Genomic DNA, 13,190 nt, shown 5'->3' with positions numbered 1-13,190 from the left:
AATTTAACTTTTCCAAATAGCATTATCTTCGATTAGAGCACTTAACATTAAATACCGTTTCTGCCATATGAAATGGCATGCTTTGTAGTATAAATCACCATAAAACGGCAAATACGATATTTTTTATATCTTGCAATATTCACTAAAAATAGATTATTTTTAGTAAGAAGTATATAAAACTTCCTAACGAGAGAAGCTAGAGGTCCGGTATGTTAAGACAAATGCTTCTTCTTCAAAATATCTGAAAGTATTCTTAAAGAAAAATCAAAACTGTAAAAGTTATACAAAGAATCCTTTTTTTAAGAAATTTGTTTTTAGTAAATTTCTTGTGAAATGAAAAATACACGACAAAGAGTTTCAGTGTCTTCAACAAAGTTTTTTAAATTTTTATTTCCTTCAATTTTCTAGGAGTCAGTGCAACTCTATCTCGAACCATTCAAAAGTTAATTTTTTTATTTAAAAAAAATATAGAACCACACTACCCACTATTTAAAATGATAGAAAAGTATTGTAAAGTACAATATTTTATCTTGAAACCAAACTATATTTTTTTATATTCTTCACCGTGGAAGTAATTTAAACATATTACAAAAGTTCAATTCATAAAAAAACACATATTTTTGATATAACTTTTTCAGTTTTTGAAGGCGAATATTTTCTTCTAACACATCAAAACACTAGCTTCTATTATTCTAAAGAAATAAACACTTAATATATTAAAAATAGCTTTTTGTATCAATTTTATGAAATTTTACAAAATATAGTATTCGCCATGTTCTGCGCAGTTATAACTCTAATCATGACCTTATTTATAGTTGAAAAAGAATTATCTTTTGTTTTCCCCAATGAGTGATATTTTTATTTTAAAAACCTATTTTTTACGAAAAAGTGCTCATAACCATTCAACGAAAATAGTTAGATATGGTACCATGAAACAAATAATTCGCTTTAAAACAGTCTTAGTTGTCTGAAGACTACTTCGGTTTTAAATCAATGCCGCAAAAGTAATTTGAATAGAACAGTTTCTCTAAGAATCAAGAAGAAACCCTAACCTTTTATTTTAAATTTGTTGTAAAATGAAAAGTATGACAGATAGAGCTTACATGTTTTCAGCAAACTTTTCCAAAATTTGACGTTCTACAACTTAACTGAAGGTCGTTTGGTTCTAGATAGAACGATTAAAAAGTTAATTTTCTGATCTTGGTAAAATTAAAACCACCCTAACTATTGTTTTAACAAAAAAGGGGCTCATAAACTACGAAAACTTCTCCAAGGACTTAATAAGGCTATGTTGTTTGGTTTTAGTAAAATCTCAAAATTCCTGCTAAATTTGCAACCTGGACCACTATGCAATGGTGTTAAATGCCTCACTTGAATTATTGAAATTTGTATCCAGTCAAAACAAGTTTAAACAATGTAGCTAACCTCGTTTTTCCTAAAACAAATCAATTTTAGCATTATTTAAAACTTATAAATCGACTAAAAAGTAACCTTGCAGTTGTGCTTATACTAGGGCATACTATTCAGAACTTAGTGGGGCGTGTTGTCCGGTAATGAGCTGTTGTGAAAATATGAATCATTCTTCATGCACACATAATTTTCAGCCTTTTCATAAACTGATATAGGAACTTTAATCTTATAATTAGTAGCTCAAAGTATTTCTACTAAAACCGAGTCTTTCTAATTAGTTCGAAAACTTATAGTGAAAAGGTAGGAAATTGCATCGAAATGTCTATGCAAAAATTTGTGCATATTGTTGTTTTGCAGCATACGAGGAATGCCAAACTAAGTTAGTACGTTGATTTCTTGAAATGATACTGTTATCAGTTATTTTTATGCTTCAGATAATTTTGTGATCCTTGGAATGGAAGAGGGGCATTTCGCCCCGGTGGGGCATACCCTTTTACTCTAGCTAGAGGAGAAACAGCCGGAAAGGTGTTGGTTCCGATGCGGGAATCGAGGGGAGGTAGTGGAAGAATTCATATATCTTGGAACACTTGTGACATGTGATAACGGTCCGGAAATTGCCGAGCTGAATTGATCGTTTCAAATTACTGAATCCAGTTATTTGAAGTTATACTAATAGTTTAATTAAACTCGTTAGTAATGCAGGTTGTCTTAGTATCATGTGTGACAATGCCAATTGTTAACAATGATGAGATTCAATGTTCGATCACCCTCAATATGCACAATCCGAAGAAGCAAACAGATTTTGATTGTTCATCGACTAACATAATTCTACAGCAACGATATTTATTTTCACTTTCGGTTTCGTCCACAAAAGGTAAACCCTAAATTATTTATTGGAAACTGCAGAGTTTTCAACATGACCTGATTGAGTTTGTTACTTTACAGATGTATACTTAAGCTTATACCGATAAATGCCGATACCGGTTGGTTTTGACATAGGCTGCCACCACCCACCAAAAAATTACCTTTCGCAACCAATGCAAATCAAACGATCGGTACCCAGAACGTTTTAGGATTCCCACGGAAATTACTGCGATAGCATGCAGAGCAATATTGCTCTCATTGTTTTCTGTTCAACAATACCCAAAAAAATTATCCGCGCTCATGCGGATCCACAAAGACTGAGCGATTCGTTTAATTCATGAAATTCGTTCTATCCGTTACACCTCTGTACACCTTGCACAATATTTGCATTTACAAATACATTCAACACTATTTGCCTTCCAACGGATCCATGTTCGGGGCATTGCACGAATGTGTTTCGAACAAATCCGATACCAACTACAGCTGTAAATGAAACGGACTGTACGTAGCCACCTGTTTCGCATTGGAAGCAATAGAACCGACGTCTGTTTCACCATTGTAGCATTTCATCGCTTCAAACAACATTTCAATCTTGTGTGGTCCGTTTCTAACCCAGCAACCCGGTTGAGTTCTAGTTAGTGACACACTGAAATCGACTCGACTGTCGCGTCAATGCAAATCCGTTTTAATGCTAGTGAGCAATACTTCGCCATCCACGTGCATGTAATCCGACTAAATGTTCGCAAGAAGTGGGTCTTAATTGCATAAGGCAACAAATGCTGCGCAATTTAGTTCAATGAAAACTTAGTAAACGCACAACCCCGCCGTCGTTTTCTGATTCAGTTCGGCTGTCATTGCTGCCGGCGGGGTAGTATTTAAATTTTGAAATTGCATTAAACTACATTATATCATCGGGCCCAAATCCACTGAACCAACCGACTAACCAACTAATAAACACTTCTGGATTCCGAGTCGGTCCGGGTCCCGTCCCGCCACGCTGGCAGACCGCAACCGTCAAGCGGCCACATGGTGAAAAGTGTCACCATGCGACGTCTCAAAGAGCGCCGCCAAACTCAAATTGCACGTTTCACTTAGCCGCGGCGTGTTTCTCTGCTCCATTTCAGGCAGGTAGGTAGGTAGGTTAACATGAACTACAACAAACCGAGCCGCAATCCGGTAAATCAACTGCCAATGAATTTGTCAATGTTCGTCCGATTCCGACGCAATTTAGCACCGGTTTCAAAAGCAGGCGAAAAAAATAATCAAGCGCACTTTTTTTTGTGTTTGCCATCAAACTCACTCACCTTCGCTGAGTTTTCTTCTTCGATCGCCGTCTGCGTTTCTTTCTTTTTGGTCTCAGAACTAGAGAACCGCACCGGCACCGCACAAATCACTCACTTCACTTTCTGCGCTAGAAAAGCTCTAAACTACTACTAATCGAGCGACGCGGCGAGCTTATTCGTTTTATAGCTTCCACCACTCCGAGAGGGTCCGGGTCGGTCGGTCGGTTGGTCGGACGGGCCTGAGCGAGACCAGTCAGTGTGGACACTGCTACCGCCGCCGTTGGTCAGGTCAGTTACTAGCGTAATTTTTGTTACCCTACTACGGCTGTGGATGTTTGCTGTTTTTTTGTCTTTAAAAGGCTACAGATTTTGGTTTTCAGGGCATGCTGTGCTGTGCGACATGTCGTTAAACACGAGACAATTTTATTTCAGCTGATGTGTTTAGAGTAATTAAATTGTTTACCTACCCTTTCCGAGAGGAAACTGTTCAATGCTTTTAAGATGGGTTTCTAGATTTCGTGATCAACCGAAACGATAAGAAGGTGGCTCAACGACAGCTGGTTTGAGACGTCGTCGGGGGTAATTCTTACGAAATTCGATCCAAGCCTATGGTTGCCGCAGCTTTTGAACTGTTTGCGGTTCTAGCGAGTTGAACTCTCTTTATCGAGAATTGATGTTCTTATCTTGACGTTGGCTAATGGTAAGGACGATTAAATTAATCGTTAGGCTGACAACAAAAGTTAATTTTCATTTGATTAGAGTAATCGTGAGTGTGTTTGTCAATAAATTCGGTTCACGTTGACATGTACTTTTACAATCAATTTAAAATATGCACTATGTTTAAGAGTTATAAATAATAAATTAGGCAAAAATCACATCAATCCAGAGATTCTCCGTTGGTTGGTATTTTCTAATTACAGGTAGCATGTACTAATAACCTTATCTATTTTTCCAAGTTGACATAATGCTTTGTCAGCTTGTAAAATATTACTCTGTTATAGGGAAGAATGTTTAAATAACGCTCACTTGATTCGCGGAAAAAAAATTATTAAGAAAATTTATTCTAGTTTTTGATTTCATTGTATAGCATGAGGAACGCGTCTTTCTGACAAAATATAACAAATATGCGATGTTTTATGGGTTAGTTCCAGTTAAAAAGGCATGATTTGAACATGCAAGGCTGTACCGTCCACTGTCACTGTTACTGTTAAGTACTCAAACGGAAAAACCGTTAACTTCGTCCATACAAAGAACTATTTGAATCCCCTAGGTGCGCAGTGAATAATGCTTAATCATCCGTCAAGCTAAAGTGTCTATCGGATCTCTTCAGGATCTAGAAATCGTTTATCAAAAGTCATTGAGCTGATTCTAGTACGGACAAGAGCCAGTCTTATAGTATGTGTTTAGATGTTCCCTCCACTTCATAGCATTTCCTGCAGGTAGTATTTTCTAAATTGACCAAATTATCTCTGGAAGTGCCTTTAGTTCGGGTTTACATAAAGTGAGCTAGCTCCCAATCCCCGAGCTTTTCCTTAAGGTGGCGCACGGTGTGTCTAAAACCATTATTAACAAAAAATGACCACAATTTTGGAATACGGCATTCGAAAGATAGAGTATCGAAGCATCTTCTCAGTGAATTTTAAAATAATCCATCGAGAGATTTGAGATAAATGGCGATTTGAAGTTTTATGACACATTTCATAAGACTACCAGCAAACACCCACGGGTTTGGTCCTAACTTTATAATCAAAAAAATATTTGTCTACTTATTTGGTGCTTAGCATTCGAAAGATAAAATAATTAAGTAAGTTTGAAAATATTTCATTGACGGAATCGAAAGTTAAAACTATTTGAATGCGGTATGCGGTCATAGATGGGTTTTCTACCAGAATTCAAGCATGAAGCCATGTTTTAAAGAAAAACCTTACCATTTAATTACTCAAATATATTGTCCAAAAGGTGTTATTTATATGCTGCCCTGAAAAACTATGAAAATAGTGTTGTCTACCTAACGTTAACTATAACGCATAAATTAAAAAAATGAATAAAAGTTGGAATGTTGACTTAAAAAGCCATATATCAGTGATTTGTTGACTGACTCTAATTGTTTTTTCATAACTTAGACGGTACACTCAATTTATCAACAATTTTCCAGCAGAAAAATGTAAAATAGAGTTGTCTACCTCAAATAATAAACATATAAATGATCTCAACATTATTATTTAGTCAATATATTTATATTCAAAACGATTACCTATCGATTTCTACATATACAGGGTGTTTGGTTCATGAGTAATAATCTCTCGAGGGGTGATTTGCTGTCATATTTGGAGCAAATAATCGTTCTACACATACCATCAAATCTCAACCGTTACAGAGTTATTGAACTTTTTGTGTAAAGAACTTGTTTATCTTAAAACACCTCTAACTCAAAAAGTATATCTCGTATTCTAAATCTTTTAGTGCCATTGGAAAGGTGAGAAAATTTTCTATTGAATAATGTTCTCATACCTTTCAGGTAATTAGTTTAAATTGCCTTTTAGTTGTAAAGTAGTTAAAAGTTAGTGTTTTTGATGAGGTTTTTTTTAATTTTCTCAAAATAATGAATTATGACTATAGCAATATCTATTATACAAAAGTTGGGTTTGAGGATGATTCATAATTTGTTCTTCAACATAATATTCCTATCTCTTCTCGTTTCCTTGTAATTTAATTTCTAAATTTTTCCTGTAATTGACTTGAAAGTTCTTAAAAGACTCTAATTTAAAAAATATGCTTTATATCGCTATTATCAGGGTTTCATTGGAAAGCTGAGAAAATTTCCATTCGATGTATGTATAGATATCTTTTAGTAAAGTGTACTACATGACTTTTTACTAGTAAAATAACTCAAAATTTGCGTATTTTGGTGATTTTTGTAATTATCGTCACTATTGTTCATTTGGTGCCCCTTGATATTCTCTACAACTTGTTATTTGACACTTTATCCCTATCGCTTTTCATTTCGCTGCAATTTAATAGTTAACACAGCATGGCCTCATCACAAATACAGTGTGTTCGAAATTGTTGTTTTGTATATGAAACGAGAAGATAAAAATGATTTTGCTTCGAAACTAAAAGAGATAATTGAATGGAGTCAAAGGAAGAATTGTAGAACTTTCTGAGATGCATTAATTCCATGATAGTAATGGTGATGTTCATTATTTACTATTTTAAGAAAATAACGAAAATGCAAATAATAACACTGACTTTAAACTAATTAACTTCTAAAAGAATACTAAATTTACTTAACTGTAAGGTATTAAAACATTTTTCTCTGCAAAATTTTCCTGGCTTTCTAATAAAAATAAGAAAAGGTACAATAAGTGCCATATTTTTTCAATAAGAGCTAGTATTAGTGACTATGAGATAAAAATATCCAAGCTCAATAACCCAAACACATGAAAACAAGACAAGATAAGTGTATCATGTCAAAGAACAAATTATACAACTGTTCAAGACTAACAATTTGAATTATTAAAATAGTAATGTTAACTATTAAGATTTTCGCGAAATGAACGAAAAATCGATCAAAATTGTTAAATTTTAAATAAATTACTGTGAAAAGTTTACTTAACCTCATTAGCTGAAACATTTGAGAACATTTTTCAGTGGAATATTTTCTCACCTATCCAATGGATCTAGAAGATTTAAAATACAAAGTATACTTTTAAAGTTAGAGGTATTTTAAGACAAATAAGTTTTTAACACAAAAAGTTCAATAACTTAGTAACGGTTGAGATTTAATGGTATGTGTTGAACGATTTTTTTCTCCAAATATGACAGTCAATCATGCCTCGAGAGGTTCTTAACCATGAACCAAACACCCTGTATATATATATATATATATATATATATATATATATATATATATATATATATATATATATATATATATATATATATATATATATATATATATATATATATATATATATATATATATATATATATATATATATATATATATATATATATATATATATATATATATATATATATATATATATATATATATATATATATATATATATATACAGGGTGTTTGGTTCATGGTTAAGAATCTCTCGGGGGGTGATAGACTGCCATATTTGGAGAAAAAAATTGTTCTACACATACCATCAAATCTCAACCGTTACAGAGTTATTGAACTTTTTGTGTAAAAAACTTATTTGTCTTAAAATACCTCTAACTTTAAAAGTATACTTTGTATTTTAAATGTTTTAGTTCCATTCGAAAGGTGAGAAAATTTTCTATTGAATGGTGTTCTCATATCTTTTAAGTAATTAGTTTTAATTACCTTTTAACTGTAAAGTAGTTAAAAGTTAGTGTTTTTGAGGAGGTTTTTGCAAATTTTCTCGAAATAATGGAGTATGATTATAGCAATATCCAGTATCCAAAAGTTGAGCTTTACGACGATTCATAATTTGTTCTTGGACATCATATTTCTATCTCTTCTCATTTCTTAGTAATTTAATTACTATGCTTTTCTCGTAACCGACTTGCAAGTGCTTAAAAGACTCTAATCTAAAAAATATGCTTTATATCATTATTTACAAGATTTCATTGGAAAGCTGAGAAAATTTCCTATCAATGTATGTACAAATGTCTTTTAGTTAAGTGTACTAAATGATTTTTTACTAACGAAATATCTCAAAATTTGTGTTTTTTGGAGAGTTTTTTAATTATTCTAATTATTAATCAACAAAATTTATCGTTACTATTGTTCATTTGATGCCCCTTAATGTTCTCTATAACTTTTAATTTGACACTTTATCTACATCTCTTTTCATTTTGCTGCTATTTAATAGTTAACACAGCATGAGCTCGCCACAAATGTAGTGGGTTCGAAATCGTTATTTTTGCATATGAAACGATGTGATCAAAACGATTTTGCGTCGAAACCAAAAGAGATAATTGAATGGAGTCAAAGAAAGAACTGTAGAGCTTGCTGAGATGCATTATTTCCATGATAATAATGGTGATGTTTATAATTTACTATTTTAAGAAAATTAACGAAAATGCTAATAATAGCACTAACTTTAAACTAATTTACTTTTAAAAGAATACTAAATTCACTTAACTGAAAGGTATTAATACATTTTTCACTGTAAAATTTTCCTGGCTTTCGAATAAAAAGAAAAAAAGTACAATAAGTGCCGTAATTTTTCAATTAGAGCTGGTACTAGTGAAAATAACATAAAAATATCCAAGTTGAATAACCCAAAATCATGAAAATAAGAAAAGGTAAGTGTATCATGTCAAAGAACAAATTAAGCAGCTCATCAAGACTAATAATCTGAATTATTAAAAAGATGAGGTTAACTTTTATGATTTTCAAGAAATGAACGAAAAATCGTCTGAAATTGTTTAATTTTCAATAAATTACTTTGAAAAGGCTATTTAAACTCATTAGCTAAAACATGTGAGGGCATCACTCAATGCGAAATTTTCTCACCTTTCGAATGGAACTAAAACATTTGAAATACAAAGTATACTTTTAAAGTTAGAGTTATTTTAAGACAAATAAGTTTTTTACACTAAATGTTCAATAACTCTGTAACGGTTGAGATTTGATGGTATGTGTAGAACAATTTTTTTCTCCAAATATGGCAGTCTATCACCCCCCGAGAGATTCTTAACCATGAACCAAACACCCTGTATATAGGATGTTTGGTTCATGGTTAAGAATCTTTTGGTGGGTGATAGACTGCCATATTTGGAGAAAAAAATTGTTTTACACATACCATCAAATCTCAACCGTTACAGAGTTATTGAACTTATAGTGTAAAAAACTTATTTGTCTTAAAATACCTCTAACTTTAAAAGTATACTTTGTATTTTAAATGTTTTAGTTCCATTCGAAAGGTGAGAAAATTTCGCATTGAGTGATGCCCTCACATGTTTCAGCTAATGAGTTTAAGTAGCCTTTTCAAAGTAATTTATTGAAAATTAAACAATTTTGATCGATTTTTCGTTCATTTCGCGAAAATCTTAATAGTTAACCTCATCATTTTAATAATTCAGATTGTTAGTCTTGATGAGCTGCTTAATTTGTTCTTCGACATGATACACTTATCTTTTCTTATTTTCATGATTTTGGGTTATTCAACTTGGATATTTTTATCTCATTTTCACTACTACCAGCTCTAATTGAAAAATTACAGCACTTATTGTACTTTTTTCTGTTTTTTTCGAAAGCCAGGAAAATTTTACAGTGAAAAATGCATTAATACCTTTCAGTTAAGTGAATTTAGTATTCTTTTAAAAGTAAATTACTTCAAAGTTAGTGCTATTATTAGCATTTTCGTTAATTTTCTTAAAATAGTAAATAATAAACATCACCATTATTATCATGGAAATAATGCATCTCAGCAAGTTCTACAGTTCTTTTTTGACTCCATTCAATTATCTCTTTTAGTTTCGACGCAAAATCGTTTTTATCACATAGTTTTATATGCAAAAATAACGATTTCGAACCCACTACATTTGTGGCGAGATCATGCTGTGTTAACTATTAAATAGCAGCAAAATGAAAAGAGATATAGACAAAGTGCCTAATAAAAAGTTATAGAGAACATTAAGGGGCATCAAATGAACAATAGTAACGATAAATTTTGTTGAATAATAATTAGAATAATTAGAAAACTCTCCAAAAAATACAAATTTTGAGTTATTTCGTTAGTAAAAAATCATTAAGTACACTTAACTAAAAGATATTTGTACATACACTGATAGGATATTTTCTCAGCTTTCCAATGAAATCTTGTAAATAACGATATAAAGCATATTTTTTTAGATTAGAGTCTTTTAAGCACTTGCAAGTCGGTTACAGGGAAAGTATAGTAATGAAATTACAAAGAAATGAGAAGACATAGAAATATGACGTCCAAGAACAAATTATGAATCGTCCTAAAACCCAACTTTTGGATAATGGATATTGCTATAATCATACTTCATTATTTCAAGAAAATTAGCAAAAACCTCCTCAAAAACATTAACTTTTAACTACTTTACAGCTAAAAGGTAATTACAACTAATTAGTTAAAAGATATGAGAACACCAATCAATAGGAAATTTTCTCACCTTTCGAATGGAACTGAAATATTTAAAATACAAAGTATACTTTTAAAGTTAGAGGTATTTTAAGACAAATAAGTTTTTTACACTAAAAGTTCAATAACTCTGTAACGGTTAAGATTTGATGGTATGTGTAGAACAATTTTTTTCTCCGAATATGGCAGTCTTACACCCCCCGAGAGATTCTTAACCATGAACCAAACACCCTGTATATACAGGGTGTTTGGTTCATGAGTAAGAATCTCTCGAGGGGTGATTTACTGTCATATTTGGAGCAAAAAATCGTTCTACACATACCATCAAATCTCAACCGTTACAGAGTTATTGAACTTTTTATGTAAAAAACTTATTTATCTTAAAACACCTCTAACTCAAAAAGTATATCTCGTATTTTAATTCTTTTAGTGCTACTGGAAAGGTGAGAAAATTTTCTATTGAATAATGTCCCCATATCTTTCAGATAATAGTTTTAATTACCTTTTAGTTGTAAAGTAGTTAAAAGTTAGTGTTTTGCTGAGGTTTTTGTTAATTTTCTCAAAATAATGAATTATGATTATAGCAATATCTACTATCCAAAAGTTGGGATTGAGGACGATTCATAATTTGTTCTTCAACAAAATATTCCTATCTCTTCTCGTTTCCTTGTAATTTGACTTCTAAACATTTCCTGTAATTGACTTGCAAGTTCTTAAAAGATTCTTATCTAAAAAATATGCTTTATATCGCTATTATCAGGGCTTCATTGGAAAGCTGAGAAAATTTCCTTTCGATTTATGTACAGATATCTTTTAATTAAGTGTACTACATGACTTTTTACTAGTAAAATAACTCAAAATATGCGTTTTTTGGTGATTTTTGTAATTATTCTAATTATTAATCAACTAAATTTATCGTCACTATTTATCATTTGGTGCCCCTGAATATTCTCTACAACTTGTCATTTGACACTTTAGCCCTATCGCTTTTTATTTCGCTGCAATTTAATAGTTAACACAGCATGACCTCATCACAAATGTAGTGGGTTTGAAATCGTTGTTTTTGCATATGAAACAAGAAGATAAAAATGATTTTGCTTCGAAACTAAAAGAGATAATTGAATGGAGTCGAAGGAAGAATTGTAGAACTTGCTGAGATGCATTAATTCCATGATAATAATGGTGAAGTTTATTATTTACTATTTTAAGAAAATAACGAAAATGCTAATAATAACACTAATTTTAAACTAATTAACTTCTAAAAGAATACTAAATTCACTTAACTGAAAGGTACTGATACATTTTTCTCTGCAAAATTTTCGAATAAAAATAAGAAAAGGTACAATAAGTGCCATACTGTTTCAATAAGAGCTAGTATTAGTGAATATGAGATAAAATATCCAAGTTCAATAACCCAATGTCAAAGAACAAATTATACAACTTTTCAAGACTAACAATTTGAATTATTAAAATAGTTATGTTAACTATTAAGATTTTCGCGAAGTGAACGAAAAATTGATCAAAATTGTTAAATTTTAAATAAATTACTGTAAAAAGATCATTTAACCTTATTAACTGTAACATTTGAGGACATTTTTCAGTTAAAAATTTTCTCACCTATCCAATGGATCTAAAAGATTTGAAATATAAAATATATTTTTTGAGTTAGAGCTATTTCAAGACAAATAAGTTTTAACACAAAAAGTCCAATAACTTGTAACGTTTGAGATTTCATGGTATGTGTAGAATGATTTTTTCTCCAAATATGACAGTCAATCATCCCTCGAGAGGTTCTTAACCATGAACCAAACACCCTGTATATATATATATATATATATATATATATATATATATATATATATATATATATATATATATATATATATATATATATATATATATATATATATATATATATATATATATATATATATATATATATATATATATATATATATATATATATATATATATATATATATACGTTAGACATACATACGTTAGGCATAAGTACGTTAGGCATAATGGACGATTGGCATAATTCACAAAAATATAAAAATAATCGCAAAGCTTTCGTTTTTATAGAGATTTCGGTTGTTTTTTCAGATTAAAAAAGGACGCTTTGCTATACCATACATTCGCATAACTTTAGCGAGAGACTCCAAAATGCAAAAATACCATGCGAGATATTTAACCCTTGCAAGTGTAGTTTTTTTTCTATTTTTTCTGTTGACGAGATGAAGAAAATATCCCTTCATTTAAGTTAACAGTTTTGGTATAAGCCTCTTAGATTCATTACTAATACAAATGCATCCAAATATTAAAAAATAAACAAAATAATGAACAGACATTTAATTTTGGATCCTATGGGAACTGGCAGTGTCATGTACAGGATCAACGTTAGGCGACGGATTCTACGTTTGTGGTGATACCTTTTTCGTTTCGGTAACTCGTCACAGTACAAGATTCAACTTTCTCCCATATCAAAGAGATTCCGCAGTTCTATTCGTGATGACCTCAAGAATACAATCATTGTGCT

At 31.2% G+C, this 13,190-nt stretch overlaps 1 protein-coding gene across 1 annotated transcript in view; it reads right to left on the bottom strand.

Moving 5' to 3' along the window:
- Positions 1-3,731, bottom strand: part of LOC131678958 (ejaculatory bulb-specific protein 3-like) — a 51,644-nt gene extending 47,913 nt beyond the window's left edge. The window contains exon 1 of the mRNA XM_058959416.1: positions 3,579-3,731. The gene's annotated coding sequence lies outside the window, so the exon portion shown is untranslated. The remainder of the gene's footprint in view (positions 1-3,578) is intronic.
- Between the last annotated feature and the right edge of the window lie 9,459 nt (positions 3,732-13,190).

The sequence above is a fragment of the Topomyia yanbarensis genome, chromosome 2 (genome assembly GCF_030247195.1).
Source record: "Topomyia yanbarensis strain Yona2022 chromosome 2, ASM3024719v1, whole genome shotgun sequence".
Lineage (NCBI taxonomy): Eukaryota > Metazoa > Arthropoda > Insecta > Diptera > Culicidae > Topomyia > Topomyia yanbarensis.
This window is presented reverse-complemented; position numbering and strand designations above follow the sequence as displayed.